Source organism: Coregonus clupeaformis, unplaced genomic scaffold, assembly GCF_020615455.1.
Source record: "Coregonus clupeaformis isolate EN_2021a unplaced genomic scaffold, ASM2061545v1 scaf0031, whole genome shotgun sequence".
Taxonomy (NCBI): domain Eukaryota; kingdom Metazoa; phylum Chordata; class Actinopteri; order Salmoniformes; family Salmonidae; genus Coregonus; species Coregonus clupeaformis.
Genome location: NW_025533486.1, coordinates 285,448 through 304,446, shown reverse-complemented (window position 1 = coordinate 304,446; position 18,999 = coordinate 285,448). Strand labels below are relative to the sequence as shown.

The 18,999-nt window shown below is 41.3% G+C and overlaps 1 pseudogene; it reads left to right on the top strand.

Moving 5' to 3' along the window:
• Positions 1 to 6,599: 6,599 nt before the first annotated feature.
• On the top strand, positions 6,600 to 8,367 carry LOC123483126 (annotated as a pseudogene).
• Positions 8,368 to 18,999: the final 10,632 nt, after the last annotated feature.

The window sequence follows — 18,999 nt, the reverse complement described above, 5'->3', positions numbered from 1 at the left end:
GTGTAACAGCCAATCTCCACCTTCTTCTCCTTAGCTGGTGTAACAGCCAATCTCACCTTCTTCTCCTTAGCTGGTGTAACAGCCAATCTCACCTTCTTCTCCTTAGCTGGTGCAACAGCCAATCTCACCTTCTTCTCCTTAGCTGGTGTAACAGCCAATCTCACCTTCTTCACCTTAACTGGTGTAACAGCCAATCTCATCTTCTTCTCCTTAGCTGTGTGTGTGTGTGTGTGTGTGTGTGTGTGTGTGTGTGTGTGTGTGTGTGTGTGTATATATAGTACATTATATATCTATTAAATGGTTATATATTGATCATTATATATTATATTTATATAAATGACATATATATATATATATATAAATATAAAGTGTAAAACTAGCAGTGTAAATGTTAAAACAATAAATGTTATAGAATAAGAGTTTACTGAAAATAATAAGTAATTAAGTGAATAATTAAACAAATGTAGTGAATGTGTCTGTTTGTAAATGAAACCTAGGCTATACAATTATTGTAATATGTAAAAGAAAAATTTATTTCTATGATTTATCTTTCCTGGTTGTTTTTTCTCAGTGTCCCTGGACAGAAAATGTGCCAATCAATAAAGTTTTCTTTGGTTGACGCCCCCATCTGTAGATTGTGTGATTTGATTGGACAACAAGTATTTGGAGCCCTTGGTCTACGTCATTGGATATTCAATTGACACATGCACTCAGTTTCCACCTTCGAGAAACAAAAAGGAGGAAAATGTTGGTGTTTGTATTTGATTAACGTTTAATGAAAAGTATGGATTTCAGCAAAAAAAATAAGACTCGCAACTACAGAGGACAAACATTTTATGATGAATTATTAGTATTGACCTTTTGTGTTTTTCAAAATTGTTATTACACGACAAATTCAAGCCAATTTTGTTTGCATTTTCAAATGATATATACTTATGGCTAATGCCTTAATTGTAGCAGCGTAACTGTGTTGTGAGATCTTAACTAGAACAATAAGAAACTATTACTGGATATAGTCAATGGGATAGTTGTTGTCATGGTAGACTTTTAAAACTAAGTATGTGGCTGGCCACCCCTTTACAACTCGGAAGGCATGGTTTTGCAGATAAATGAGTAAAAGTGAACTACACTCTTAAAAGAAAAAGCTTCCTGTAGGATCCTTTAGGATAATATAAGGTTAAAAATATACCTTAAGATTAATTTCCAAGCCTATACTCTGCCATCAGCTCGTTGTTGAACCGTTGTAGACTTCCAGGGGTTCTTTGAAGAAGCCTTTTCAAAAGAGGGGTTCGGTTTGGAACCAGCAGCGCCCTCGTGAGTAAAGGGGCGCTCCAGCGCAGAATTCAAATTGAGACCGTTGGTCAAAAGACAACTGGAAGCGGGAAGCGCGCGGATGGTTGGAGAGACGCGACCAGTAAGAGATGACTTGCATCGGATTGATGTGAAAGGTGAGTGAACCTTAGCTATTCGCTTAGCTAAGATAATAATTCATCAAACTACTATCAAATAACTAAAAAACAATACATCATGTAATGTACTCTTGGTTTTTCATCAGCTAGCCAAGCTACATAGCCTGTAATGTTAGCTGGTAATTGTTGTATAAATGTTGGTACGTTTTAGCTAACGTTAGCTACAGTAGCTAGCTAGTTAAAGTTACTGTAACGTTAGCTAACTTTAGCTAGCTAGACTCAATATTGAGAAATTGTAGTCATTTAAACCCATGATATACTTTCTCACCATCTCATTCCATCCTCCTCCCTTTAGTACCTGGCTTATCCTGCCCCTGTCCAGTTAAGTGGTGGAGAGTTTGGGAGCTGTGAGCTCTGATAGAGAAATGTATCAACCACCACGAACAGGTAAAACAGACACACACACACACACAGATGACCCAATGTAGATTATGTTCGACTTGACAAAAATAAGAATACATAAAGCAGATCAGATTAGTTAGATGCATTTGATATTGAATACTCATGTTGTTTATGTTGTGTTTGTGTCTAATTGATGTCTTTCAGGTTGGTGTATTGGGCGGATTGTTCTGTCCTCTGTATTTCAGACCAAAGCAAGACAATGTTTAAAGCTCGCTATGGATCTACTAACAGGTTAGCCTCTACAAAGTATTTGGATGTATTTGAAGTGTGATTATAGTGTGTTCTGTGTTACTCCTTTGTCAATCCAATACTAACTGAATAGTGAATGAATGTATTTACAGTGAATCAATCAATCAATACAGTTTGATTATAGTGTGTTCTGTGTAATTCCTTCGTCTTTTCCAACACTAACTAAATGGTGAATGAATGTATTTGCAGTCAATCAATCAATCAATACAGTGTTTGAACAAAATTCAACTCCAGTTGAAGAACTGGGACAAGCTATAAATCACATTGTGGGGTAGGCCACATGTTATGAAGATGGTTAAAGCTCCTAAACGGAATTACATCATCAGCATGTTTCCACTGTCCATACCTGCCTACACCTTTAACACCATAGACAAAATGATTCATTTGGACTATTAAAAGGGCGAGGATGAACCAAGCTAGATTACAGGTAAAGACTTAGAAGGGAGGATTAAAGCTCCCTAACATGTAATTATAGCAAGAAGCATTTATAACTGCCCAGATAGGCTCTCTTTATTGAGAACTCTAATAGGCCAATTTGGGTTGACGTGGAAGAATAACTTAATGCCCCATTTGGAGCATCATATTATCTGAGTCAACACTTAAATGTGGGACTGCAGAATCCCATATTATAAGAGACAGACATCCTCACCTTTCCTGACAAGCTCTGCTTCTTTATGGAACAACCATAAATACAAATTAGGAGGAAAGGTGGTTGTCTGGAAAGAGTGGGATAGGTTTTGTTTTAGCCTCATCACTAATACATTTCACTTTTGCTTCATGTGTCAACTTTTATTTGAGTGTGGCTGTGGAAGACTGGTCCCTTATGATGTCTGCAAGTAGCTGAGTACCAATGATCTCCATGATTCCATCCCATCATTCCAAGGTTCACAATCTTTCTGAAGAATGCCAACTCTATTCAATTGTCCACTTTGCAGCGAGCATACTGTCTTTGTGTTCAGACGACTCACACATATTGGCCTCTATCACCAGCATGAACCACATTTTCTAATTACCTGTGGAATTAATGGGTGTGGGAAAACAAATAGATGTTTCAGCGCCTATCGGTCACACATCTACCAAAACCACAGAGCTTTTAAGAGCCAACTTAGATGAGAATTGCCCTCATGATGAATTTGAGACGGGGACTGATCCCATTGAAGATGACATGAGCGATGTAGAGAGTCTGCCAGAGGCTGAATATGTTCAAGCCACAGAGATCAACACTGAGCAGCTAATTGGAAGGTCTCAAAATCAATATCTATTTTTGATTTTGGAAATCAGGAAAGAACACTGCATCCCAGCTACTGGTACAGAATAGCATTGTTGAGGACCTCAGAACCATTTTTGATGCATTTATGACACACTACAGCGATCCCCTCAGGTTTCATCTTACAAATAAGCAAATAAACGTGGTTGAACATGACGATCTCATGGACTTGCTCAACAACTCTGCAGTATTTGAGGAATGCATTAGATGCATAAGCTCTGAGTGGTTGCTGGAACATTACTGTGTGAAAGAATTGGGCATGGTCCGGCCAATTGAAGTACCACTGAGCAACAAAGAAGGTTATAAAACAAGGTGATTTCAATACAGCTACATGGTCCCCAGGGTATATTAATATAAAGAGACATGAGACAAAACAATCATAATGAATAAGATTACATGGACAGGGGGACCTGATCCTAGGTCAGCACTCCTCCTCTGAGACACTTCCCAGGAGTCACCAGGACCAAGAAACATAACACTTACTGTTGTAAAGTCTAGTTACAGCAGGTGTTTACTGCCATCTAGTGGAAGATACCAATAAAACACTTTATTATCAGGATGGGGAGACGGTTGAGCTGAAACAGAAAGTAAAGTTGTTATTTTGTACAGGATCCATTTTGAGACGACAGAGCAGAAAAACACGATATGGAGAGAACTAAAAAATAAAGTGAGTATTTCTAAATTTCTGAATAATAATCTATTCTAAAGGACAGAGTAAGAATGAATACCTGGAATGAGATATTACTAGTTAGTAGAACTGCTACTTGAGCTGAGTTGCTGACAGACAGCAGTTTTCAAAGTGGAAACAAGCATGGGCCTATTCAGTTCATATCCATATTATTAATATTTAATACAGATTGAAATTACGACCCCATCCTCAGTAGCCTATTCCAGCAGGCTACTGGGCAACAGAAGCACTTCCTACCTCAAAATCGCCTTCCTATTCATGTTAAATAAATTAGTCTGTCAATTTGAACTAAGCAAGCTGCTAAATCATTCAGCTTACATCTTGCCTACATCTTGCCCAGGCTACTGGAGGCTATCTGAAATAAGATGTAGGCCTATCAGGGGCTATGTTTTGGCCTAGTTTTTCAGGCCTTGTTGGTGGGTTTAAGGGAGTCATTGGGCTAGAAAAAGTCATTGCATTAAATCATCTGACTGTTTGGATGTGTCTGTTAGTAAACTGTTTTATTTCTAAGAGATAATGAATAAAATAGAACAATTGACCTTCAATAATTAGTTGTCACTGTGTTACCCACAACCAACATGCTGCATCTCTGTTTAGGGGTCAGTGGTCTAAAATGAGTCTCTCGGGGGAGAGAGAGGAGGGGGCCCTGCTCTAAAATGAGTCTCTTTGGGTGAGTTGACAATATTCTTTAAGAATTTATATTCCAAAACGCTATATGCAAAAAAAAAAATACATTTGTGTTTTTTCATCAGAAATGATTGCTTCAATATAATGTTCTAGATTTTAGATGTGCATGAAAATGAGTTTTTTTCCAAAATGCTTTATATCCAATTATATCCAATGTTTAGCTGGAATGTAATGTTCGTATCCTGTATGTTTGACTGTGATATGTGGTTGTCTCACCTAGATATTTTAAGATGAATGCACTTACAGATGCAATATCTTAATTTTACCCAGTTTCTCACAGCAGGAAAATAATCCTGCAGCAATAGCAAATGTGCATTTTTATGTGGATTATAATTAAGGGGCATTTTTGTAAGGGCTGATCAATTTTTCATTAGGGGCAAATCAAGTCCGAAACTTTAAATGGAAATTTACCCACTTTAGAAGCCTTTATAAAGCCTTGTAGTGGTTTAATAATTTATTTAAACAATAAAAGCTAATTTACCAACATTTCTGAAAATGGATATATAGCGTTTTTGGAATGAAACTCTCTTATGTTTCCCCATCTGAGTTCAGAGTAGATGAGAGATGTAATGTTTGTCTCTGTTGTGTTGAAGCCCAATCAAGCAGGAGAGACCAGCCTCCCCTGTACCCAGCTGTGTGTCCATGAAGAGTGACCAGTCTATGGGTCAACCTATATACTTCAGAGAGGGAGACTTTTCTACTGAACAAAGGTAAGAAGAACTCATGGGTCATGGTCAGTGAGTTAAACAACACTGTCTCTAGTCATTTCTCCTCTCCCATTTTCCCATTTATTTTTGTTGTTTTCATAATCCATAGGCCAATCCTTTTTTCCATTTTCCACAATATTAAACAAACACAACATTCTGTGTGTGTGTGTGTGTGTGTGTGTGTGTGTGTGTGTGTGTGCACTCCCTGGATGAGGAAATGTAATCTCATGTTTTGTCCACAGAAGCAAACAGGAGAGATCAGAGTCAGAGATTGTCAGTGGTCAGTCTTCCCAGAGTCATCAAACAGACCTGGCCTCCATATTCAGTGTATGTGGTCCTGTTATGTACATTTGTTTTTGTTTACCTCAAGTAAAGTTGATCTGTCAATCATTCATTAATGTGTTAATGAGAAAGCATTTAGTCTCTTGCTTAACTGATTTACTTGATTTATTTCAGTTGCTTGAAGAGAATATTATGACATTTGTGAAGAACGAGCTGAAGATGTTCAAGAGGATTCTTAGTCCAGAACTCCCAGAAGGCTTTGAGAGTCAGAAGCAGGATAAGGAAGTGGTAGATGCTGAAGATGAGAAGCAGGAGAGCAGTGCCAGAGAGGGGGCTCTGAAGATCACACTGCACGTCCTGAGGAAAATGAACCAGAAGGAGCTTGCTGACACACTGGAGAAAAGTAAGAGCTGTCTGCCTCATGTTGAATGCTGTTTTAGAACATTTAAAAGCTGTAGCTAAAGTACAGCTAAATTAGCTGTGTAACTCAATGATATTGTAGCAGCCTTAACACAACACCTAGTGACGTCATCAAGTAGCAGCAGGGATGTGTTGTGTTGATTAATTTAGACAGATAGAAGAGGAGAGACAGAGGAGAGAGAGAGAGAGACAACATTATTAATGCCATCAATAATACCAATAATGATATAAATCAGTCACACCAGTGTGTAATGCATTATGAAAACATTTACAGATTTATACAGACAGTTAAGAGAATAAATGATTATAATTTAAACTTTATAAGACAGTCTTAGAATACTGTAGGCATTAAAACAGATGTAATATTAGTATCCTCTGTGTTATTTCTAGATTCAGATGAGCTTGCTGTGATTTGCCAACGTGAACTCAAATCTAATCCAAAGAAGAAGTTTCAATGTGTATTTGAGGGGATCGCTAAACAAGGAAACCCAACACTTCTCAATAAGATCTACACAGAGCTCTACATCACAGAGGGTGGAACAGGAGAGGTCAATAATGAGCATGAGCTGAGACAGATTGAGACAACAACCAGGAAACAAGCAAGACCAGAGACTGCAGTCAAATGTAACGACATCTTCAAACCCTTAACTGGACAAGACAAACTTATCAGAACTGTGCTGACAAAGGGAGTCGCTGGCATTGGAAAAACAGTCTCTGTGCAGAAGTTCATTCTGGACTGGGCTGAAGGAAAAGCAAATCAGGATGTCCAATTTGTATTTTCATTCCCTTTTCGGGAGCTGAATTTGATGAAAAAGGACAAACACACTTTCATTGAACTTCTCAGTCACTTCTCAATGGAAACCAAAGAATCAAGAATCTCCAACTACGACAAGTACAAAGTTATGTTAATCTTTGATGGTCTGGATGAGTGCCGACTGCCCCTAGACTTCCAGAAGAACAAGATCTGTTGTGACGTCACAGAGTCAACCTCAGTGGATGTTCTGCTGACAAATCTCATCAAGGGAAATCTGCTTCCCTCTGCTCTCCTCTGGATAACTACCCGACCTGCAGCAGCCAATAAGATCCCTTCAGGGTGTGTTGACCAGGTGACAGAGGTACGAGGGTTCAATGACCCACAGAAGGAGGAGTATTTCAGGAAGAGATTCAGTGATGAGGACCTGGCCAGCAGAATCATCGCACACATAAAGACATCAAGGAGCCTCCACATCATGTGCCATATTCCAGTCTTCTGTTGGATTTCTGCAATAGTCCTTGAACACATGTTGAGTACAGACCAGAGAGAAGAGATGCCCAAGACTCTGACTGAGATGTTCATACACCTTGTGGTGTTTCATACCAAACAGAAGAATGAAAAGTATCTTGGGAAAGAAGAGACAGTTCCACACTGGAATAAAGAGAGCATTCTGTCACTGGGAAAACTGGCTTTTCAACAGCTTATGAAGGGCAATCTGATTTTCTATGAAGAAGACCTGAAAGAGGCTGGCATTGATGTCAATGAAGCCTCAGTGTACTCAGGATTGTGCACACAGCTCTTTAAACAGGAATGTGGGCTGTACCAGGACAAGGTGTACTGCTTCGTGCATCTGAGCATTCAGGAGTTTCTGGCTGCTGTATATGTGTTCCTCTCATTCATCAACAACATGAGAATCTAATGGCCAAACCTCAATCAATGTTCAGCTACTTTTTTGGCGCTGTCAAGAGACAAGCCTGAAGTTACAGTCTTCAAGAGTGCTGTGGATAAAGCCTTACAAAGTGAGACAGGAAACCTGGACCTGTTCCTCCGCTTCCTTCTGGGCCTCTCACTGGAGTCCAATCAGAAGCACTTACGAGGTCTGCTGACAAAGACAAGAAGCAGCTCACAGAGCCATGAAGAAACAGTCAAGTACATCAAGGAGAAGATCAGGGAGAATCCCTCTCCAGAGAGGTGCATCAATCTGTTCCACTGTCTGAATGAACTGAATGACCATTCTCTAGTGGAGGAGATCCAAAGCTATCTGAGATCAGGAAGTCTCTCAGAAGAAGAACTGTCACCTGCACAGTGGTCAGCTCTGGTCTTTGTGTTGCTGACTTCAGAAAAGGAGCTGGATGTGTTTGACCTGAAGAAATACTCCAGATCAGAGGGAAGGTCTTCTGAGGCTGCTGCAAGTGGTCATTGCCTCCAGAGCTGCTCTGTGAGTACATACAATTATATTTAAGTACTAATCATCAGGAATAAATTATAATTGTTTTATTATTGAAAAACATATTGAATCAATGCATTGATGTTCACATTAGTATAACAATATGACCATACAATTCTAGGAGACAGAAGATGAATTTATATGTTGTTTAAGAGAATAAACCAAATGCATCTGCCATTGTCCTTCTACACCACTGGTGTTAAATTAACAGTGTGTTTGTGAAATCATGATGATCTCTTTGTCAGGCTGTCAGGCTGTCTAGTCACAGAGGAAGGCTGTGCTTCTCTGGTCTCAGCTCTGAAGTCAAACCCCTCACACCTGAGAGAGCTGGATCTGAGTAACAATGACCTGAAGGATTCAGGAGTGAAGCTGCTCTCTGCTGGACTGGGGAATCCCCACTGTAAACTGGAGACTCTGAGGTCAGTATTCCTGTAGTTGGTCAACAAGTGATAACTGTTCACCAGATCCACATGTGTTTACCAGGCACACATAGTCCACACCATATGTGTTTGGACAGTGAAGCTTACAGTTTTAAATTTGGTGCTATGCTCCAGCATTTTTGATTTGAGATAGAATGTTTAATATTAGGCAACAGTACAGAATGTCACCTTTTATTTAAAGGTATTCATATATATTTTACCGTTTAGAAATGATGGCACTTAATGTATCTAGTTCTCCCATTTGAAAAAGTATTTTATTATTTGGACAAATTAATTTAGTCCAAAGTTTAGTGTTTGGTCCAATATTCCTTGCCTGCAGTGATTACATCAAGCTTGTGATTCCACAAACTTGTTGAATGCATTTGCAGTTTGTCTTGGTTGTGTTTTGGATGATGTTTTTCCCAATAGAAACTGAATGGTGAATAATGTCCTGTCATTTTGGAGTCAATTCACTTGTATTGTCAGTAAGAATAGAAGATGTTTCTGAACACTTCTAAATTCATGTGGATGCTACCATGATTATGAATAATCATGAATGAATCGTGAATCATGATGAATGAGAAAGTTACAGAGGAACAAGGATCATTCCCCCTCTGTTATTGGTAATGGTGAGAGGTTAGCATGTTTTGTTGTAGCCTCTGTAACTTTCTCATTCATTATTATTCATGATTCATTCATGATTTTTCTTAATCATGGCATCATCAGGATTAATTCAGTAATGTTTAGAAACATGTTATCTACTCACTTAGACAGAAAATTACTCCAGTCATCATCCACCATTCAGTTACTATTGGACAAAACATAACCCAAAACACAACCAAAAACAAACTGCAAATGCAACCAACGAGTTTGAGACCAAATACTAAACTTTTGACTACTTTAATACACTATAAGTGAATTAGTTAGAATACTTATGACTTCTTCAAATGGGGGGACTAGATACAAAAAGTGCTTTCATTTCTAAACGGTGAAACAGATATGTATTAAAATACCCTCAAATAAAAGGTGACATTATATACTGTCACCTCATATGAAACATTTAATCTGAAATCCAATATGCTGGAGTATAGAGCCACATTTAAAATGTTAGCTTCACTGTCAAAATAGATATGGTATGGACTGTATACTCAATACAATCTAAATCTGATACCTCACTGTCTGTCTTTTGACTGATACTGCTTTTTAAACTGCTCTGGTCAGTCTACTCAAATATTTGTACTATACATGTTTCTCTCTACAAGCAATATTATGATAATTTCTAATAATGATACATTCGTTTATGAATAGATATGGCAGGTTTCAGGACACTGATGTATCTGAATATGTTGAAAAAATATACTGCCACTTTTTTCACCACCAAAGAATAGCAGTGTGGTTTTAATATGATTTGACTCTTTGCAGGCTGTCGCGCTGTCTAGTCACAGAGGAAGGCTGTGCTTCTCTGGTCTCAGCTCTGAGGTCAAACCCCTCACACCTGAGAGAGCTGGATCTGAGCTACAATCACCCAGGAGACTCAGGAGTCAGACTGCTCTCTGCTGGACTGAAGGATACACACTGCAGACTGGAGAAACTCAAGTATGTAGAGGGTTTATGTCAATGTTCATATCAGACATGTTGGAGTTATCAGGCTAGTTAAGACAAACATTCTGACCACCACTTGGACTAAGTTATATAAAGACTGTGTGTGTGTGTGTGTGTGTGTGCAGTGTGTGTGTGTGTGTGTGTGTGTGTGTGTGTGTGTGTGTCAGTGTGTGTGTCCAGTGTGTGTGTGTGTGTCCTGTGTGTGTGGACACACACAAACACTGGACAAACACACACACTGGACACACACACACAAACACACTGGACACACACACACACATTTGACACACACTAGACACACACACACACTGGACACACACACACACATTTGACACACACTAGACACACACACACACACTGGACACACACACTCACACTGGACACAGCACACATACACTGGACAAACACACACACACTGGACACACACACACACACACACAAACACACTGGACACACACACACTGGACACACACACACAAACACACTAGACACACACACACACACACACACACACTCACTCTGGACACACACACACACACAAACAGTGGACACACACATTCACTTGACAAACACACACAAACTGAACACACACACACAAACACACACACACACTGGACACAAACTGGACACACACACAAACTGGACACACACACACACTGGACACACACACACACACACAGGACACACACACACTGGACACACACACACACACACTGACACACACACACACACACACACACACACACACACTGGACACACACAAACTGGACACACACACACACACACAAACAGGACACACACACAGACACACACACACACTGGACACACACACTGGACACACACACACACACAGGACACACACACACTGGACACACACACACACACACTGGACACACACACACACACACACACACACACACACACACACTGGACACACACAAACTGGACACACACACACACACACAAACAGGACACACACACACACACAGACACACACACACACTGGACACACACACTGGACACATACACACACACACACAGACAAACATTCTTACCACCGCTTGTACAAAGTTATATGCTGAATGTGTGTGTGAGTGTCCAGTGTGTGTGTGTGTGTGTGTGTGTGTGTGTGTGTGTGTGTGTGTGTGTGTGTGTGTGTGTGTGTGTGTGTGTATGTGTGTGGTGTGTGTGTGTGTGTGTGGCTGTGTGTGTGTGTGTGTGTGTGTGTGTGTGTGTGTGTGTGTGTGTGTGAGTTCAGGTGTATCCCTCAATGACTGTCTGTTCTTCTGCTTACCGCTACAGTGTGGAACATGGTGGAGAGAACACAATGAAACCTGGACTTAGAAAATGTGAGTGTTGACTGCTGTGAAGAATATGACTAAGAATAAGTCTTAATTCAAGTGAAGTCAAAGTCAAAGACCACCATCATTACTTACTTGGTCATATTAAATATCAGCTGTAGTTCTACAGAAGCACAAATCAGGGACACCAAAGTTTACTAAGAGTTGCTTTGACAATGTGTGTGTCTGTGCGTGTTCATGTTACATAAGAAATGTGTGTGTGTGTTCATGCATGAAGATGTGTGTGTGTGTCCAGTGTGTGTTCAGGATGTGTTTCCAGTGTGTGTGTGTGTGTGTGTGTGTGTGTGTGTGTGTGTGTGTGTTCAGGATGTGTGTGTGTGTGTCCAGTGTGTGTGTGTTTGTGTAATTAATGGGAATAAGTGTGTTTTATATTACCATACAGTATAACATATGTTCATTGAACAAGTCTCAAGTTACCTTAACTTCTCCTTTTGATACCTAGAAACATCTACATTAAATGAATTAGTGAAAAGTGAGTTAACATTATAATGTGAATGATGATGATTTCTAATATTGTGTCTGGTTTCATCCATCAGATGTCTGTGATCTCACACTGGACCTTAACACAGTAAACAGAGACCTCTCTCTGTCTGAGGAGAACAGAAAGGTGACATATAGGGGAGAGGAGCAGCCGTATCCTGATCACCCAGAGAGATTTGAGGTCTGGTTCCAGGTGCTGTGTAGAGAGGGTCTGACTGGGCGCTGTTACTGGGAGGTAGAGTGGAGTGGAGGGGCTGATATAGGAGTGGCATATAAAGGAATCAGCAGGAGAGGAAGTGGTTATGACTGTTGTCTTGGATACAATGACAAGTCCTGGAGTCTGACCTGCTCTGACAACAGTTACTCTGCCTGTCACAATAATAAGTCCACTACCATAGACGTCCCCTCCTCCAGCTCCCACAGAGTAGGAGTGTATCTGGACTGGCCAGCCGGCACTCTGTCCTTCTACAGAGTCTCCTCTGACACACTGACCCACCTGAACACATTCCACTCCACATTCACTGAGCCCCTCTATCCAGGGTTTTGGGTTTATGATGACTCCTCAGTGTCCCTGTAAATAATAACCATGGTAACACTGGACACACACACACACACACTCACACTGGACACACTGGACATACACACACACACACACTGGACACACACACACACACTGACACACTGGACACACACACACACACATACTGACACACACTGACACACAAACACACTTGATACACACACACACACACACACACTGAACAAACACACTGAACACACACACACCGGACAAACACACACTGGACACACACACACACACACACACACACAGGACACACATACATTGATCACACACACTGGACAAACACACCCACACACTGGACACTGTACACACACACACACACACTAGACACACACACACACACACACTGGACACACACACACTGACACACACACACACTGGACACACACACACACTGGACACACACACACACACTGAACAAACACACTGAACACACACACACCGGACAAACACACACTGGACACACACACACACACACACACACACACACACAGGACACACACACATTGATCACACACACACTGGACACACACACCCACACACTGGACACACACACACACACTGGACACACACACACACTGGACACACACACACACACTGAACACACACACTGGACACACACACACTGGACACACACACACACACACACAGAGGACACACACACACTCTGGACACACACACACACTGGACACACACTGAACACACACACACTGGACACACACACACACACACAGAGGACACACACACTGGACACACACACACACACACACTGGACAAACACACACAAAAACACACACAGGACACACACACACTGGACACACACACACAGACTGGACACACACACTCACACACACTGGACACACACACAGGACACACACACACACACCTGACACACACACACACACACACACACACACACACACTGAACAAACACACTGAACACACACACACTGGACAAACACACACTGGACACACACACACACACACACACACACACAGGACACACATACATTGATCACACACACTGGACAAACACACCCACACACTGGACACTGTACACACACACACACACACATAGACACACACACAAACACTGAACACACACACACACACACACTGACACACACACACACTGGACACACACACACACACTGAACAAACACACTGAACACACACACACCGGACAAACACACACACACACACACACAGGACACACATACATTGATCACACACACACTGGACACACACTGGACACACACACCCACACACTGGACACTGGACACACACACACTCTGGACACACACACACACTGGACACACACACACACACTGAACACACACACACTGGACACACACACACTGGACACACACACAGAGGACACACACACACACTGGACACACACACTGGACACACACACACACACACTGGACAAACACACACACAAACACACACAGGACACACACACACACTGGACACACACACACAGACTGGACACACACACTGGACACACACTGGACACACACACAGGACACACACACACACACACCTGACACACACACACACACACACAGGACACACACACACACTGGGGACACACACACACTCACACACACAGGACACACACACAGGACAAACACACACTGGACACACACACACACACACACTGGACACACACAAACACACACACACACTGGACACACACACTGGACACACACACATACGCTGGACACACACACACACACACTCACACTGGACCCACACACATACACACTGGACACACACACACACACACACACACACTGGACACACACACTGGATACACAAACACAATGGACACACACACACTGATCACACACACACTGGACACTGGACACACACACACTGAACACACACACGCTGAACACACACTGGACACACACTCACACACACTGAACACACACACACACACACACAATGGACACACACAAACACTGGACACACACACACACTGGACACACGCACACACTGGACACGCATCCACACACACACACTGGACACACACATACACACACTGGATTCACACACACACACACACTGGACACACACATACATACACATTGGACACACACACATTGAACACACACACACACTGGACACACACACACACTGGACAAACACACACAGGACTCACACACACAGGACTCACACACAAACACACACACACACACACTGGACACACACACACACACACTGGAAACACACACACATACTGGACACACACACATTGAACACACACACACACACACAGGACACACACTGGACAAACACACACTGGACACACACACACACACAGTGGACACACATACATACACTGGACACACACACACACACTGGACACAACCAGCCCTGCCATTTCTACCTGTCCTGATCTAGTGTTTCACCCCTGACCTCCTCACACCGTCTCACTGTCCATGTCTGCTTTTAGCTCCCACCTCTACTTCACTGTGTTATAATGGACCTTATGCTTGTTATGTCACCTCTGGAACCAGTTATCAAACATACTGACCTTTCTGACCCTATCCCATGGCCCTACTTTCTAGAAATGAACATTTAAATTCCTCTATGAGTTTTGTTTTGTGTCCATTTACTTATGTATTTGTTGTATATTGGGGTTGTGCTGCAGAGCATCATGGGGGTTTGTATGTGTTGAGATGATCACGTTCCAGATAAATGGTTGAACTGATTCCTGTCTCCTGTCTCATCATTATTGAATTGTTATACAGACGTGGTAATGAAACCCACGAGACATAACAAAAGATTGGCGATGAGTAAGTCTGAATCTACAGGAACTATTCTGTCTGGAAGAAGTGGGTTTTTATAACTGTTTAAAACTGTTATTTTCTGTGGTCCAGTCTAGGCTAATGTTAGCACAGTGTATTGCTAGCAGAGGCAAGTGCATAGTTGAGCTAGCTAAGAAAGAGAGTTATCCAGTGGTGTAGTACTACTTTAGCAATGACATTTACTTTTGATACTAAAGCATATTTAGCATCGTCATGGACGGTAGAAAAGGACTTGAGACGGATGTCGGAGCGGGAAAACAACTTGATTAAAAAGGGAGGAATATACAGTGATTAAAGGAAAGGACATTTATTCAACTGTGAAGACAAACCTTTTAATTAAATCTGCTATGTGGTTTATTATAATTGTATTTATCTGCAATAACTAGTTTCCATAATATACTGATATATATTTTAACAGTATTGTTTCTCTAGCTGTATAATCATTCCTGCTGCTATTTGTTCTGATATATATTTTAACAGTATTGTGTCTCTAGCTGTATAACCATTCCTGCTGCTATTTGTTCTGATATATATTTTAACAGTATTGTGTCTCTAGCTGTATAAACATTCCTGCTGCTATTTGTTCTTGTCTGTGTTCCTTTCAAATAAATAAAACGTTTCAACAGAGTTTCAACTGAAAATCAGAGACCGGGAAATCAAGTCACATGCTGGTGTAAGGACATGGATTGTTCAGCCTGTGGTAAAAAGGTCAACATCGGACAAGTCTCCAGAAACAAAAAGAGAACAGAGAAATCACAAAAACGGGAAACAAGAAACAGACGTTCCAACGAAAGACACATAGACATGTTTACACTGTTGAGTAAGAGAACACTGAGGTGAGTGACTCATCAGACGAGGAAGTCAAACTGAAAATCCTGACCTTTTCTATGGCGTCACGGGCTACTATGTCTCCCCCTTGCTAGAGGAACAGCCAGTGGGTATGGAGATTGACACAGGGGCAGCTGTATCTCTTGTGTCAGAAAAAAATACACTGAAACACCTTCCACTTCAACCAGCGCACCTCGTGTTAAAGACTTACACAGGTGAATCTGTCACTGTGAGAGACATCACTGATGTCACAGTTCAGGTAAACAGACAAACTGAAAAGCTGCCACTCTATGCTGTGAAAGGAGACTATGCATCACTACTGGGATGTTCATAGTTGGAGAAAATCACACTGGACTGGCCATCAGTGCATACAATGACACATGGAGACACAGACCTACAGTGGGGGAAAAAAGTATTTAGTCAGCCACCAATTGTGCAAGTTCTCCCACTTAAAAAGATGAGAGAGGCCTTTAATTTTCATCATAGGTACACGTCAACTATGACAGACAAAATGAGAAAAAATAATCCAGAAAATCACATTGTAGGATTTTTTATGAATTTATTTGCAAATTATGGTGGGAAAAAAGTATTTGGTCAATAACAAAAGTTTCTCAATACTTTGTTATATACCCTTTGTTGGCAATGACACAGGTCAAACGTTTTCTGTAAGTCTTCACAAGGTTTTCACACACTGTTGCTGGTATTTTGGCCCATTCCTCCATGCAGATCTCCTCTAGATTAGTGATGTTTTGGGGCTGTCGCTGGGCAACACTGACTTTCAACTCCCTCCAAAGATTTTCTATGGGGTTGAGATCTGGAGACTGGCTTGGCCACTCCAGGACCTTGAAATGCTTCTTACGAAGCTACTCCTTCGTTGCCCGGGCGGTGTGTTTGGGATCATTGTCATGCTGAAAGACCGAGCCACGTTTCATCTTCAATGCCCTTGCTGATGGAAGGAGGTTTTCACTCAAAATCTCACGATACATGGCCCCATTCATTCTTTCCTTTACACGGATCAGTCGTCCTGGTCCCTTTGCAGAAAAACAGCCCCAAAGCATGATGTTTCACCCCCCATGCTTCACAGTAGGTATGGTGTTCTTTGGATGCAACTCAGCATTCTTTGTCCTCCAAACACGACGAGTTGAGTTTTTACCAAAAAAGTTATATTTTGGTTTCATCTGACCATATGACATTCTCCCAATCCTCTTCTGGATCATCCAAATGCACTCTAGCAAACTTCAGACGGGCCTGGACATGTACTGGCTTAAGCAGGGGGACACGTCTTGCAGATTCAGTCTTCCCAGCCTGGTGCAGGTCTACAATTTTGTTTCTGGTGTCCTTTGACAGCTCTTTGGTCTTGGCCATAGTGGAGTTTGGAGTGTGACTGTTTGAGGTTGTGTACAGGTGTCTTTTATACTGATAACAAGTTCAAACAGGTGCCATTAATACAGGTAACGAGTGGAGGACAGAGGAGCCTCTTAAAGAAGAAGTTACAGGTCTGTGAGAGCCAGAAATCTTGCTTGTTTGTAGGTGACCAAATACTTATTTCCACCATAATTTGCAAATAAATTCATTACAAATCCTACAATGTGATTTTCTGGATTTTTTTTCCTCATTTTGTCTGTCATAGTTGACGTGTATCTATGATGAAAATTACAGGCCTCTCTCATCTTTTAAGTGGGAGAACTTGCACAATTGGTGGCTGACTAAATACTTTTTCCCCCACTGTACCTGCCATCTTAAAGAAACATGGAGAAGTCTTTAATGGACAGCTGGGTAGTATGAACGACATTACAGGGAACCTTAGCATTAAGCTAGACAGCAAACCAACTTTTCTGAAAGCAGGACCTGTACCTTATGCTATCAGACCATAAGTCAAGGCTGACTTGGACGCTTTAGTCAAGAACAAAGTACTGGAGCCGGTCAGCATGAGTGAATGCATGAGCAACACCCATCTACCAGTCATTAACACTAGAACCGTCTGGCCTTTCAGCTAGTAGGGATGGGTACTCCAATCCTCGGGGTGTCACACTTTTCCCCCATCCCTAGCAAACACAGCTGATTAAACTAATCGCATTCTAAATTGAAGATTATGATTAGTTAATTATTGGAGTCAAGTGTGTTAGCTGCGGCTAGGGCAAAAGTGTGACACCAATCAGGCCCAGAGGACTGGAGTTGCCCATCCCTGCACTAGAGCAAGGTGTGACACCAATCAGGCCCCGAGGACTGGAGTTGCCCATCCCTGCACGATAGCAAGGTGTGACAACATGGTTGATAAATAAACGCTTGATAAATAGTGCATAAACTATTGTAAAGGATTAATTGCATGAATAAACATTAGTGGAAATATATATTTTTTGTAACTTAAAAAAAAGTTTATTCTACAAAGTAAAATAAAAAAAAGGCCTATAGCCTATTTCTGTTTCCCTTACAATAAAAACATTACAGTATAATCTATCTGATCAACTTTATTTGTAGATTCAATTAGTAATAGAGTTATAGTACTTAATAAAGTCAATTTACAGTTTATTTTGA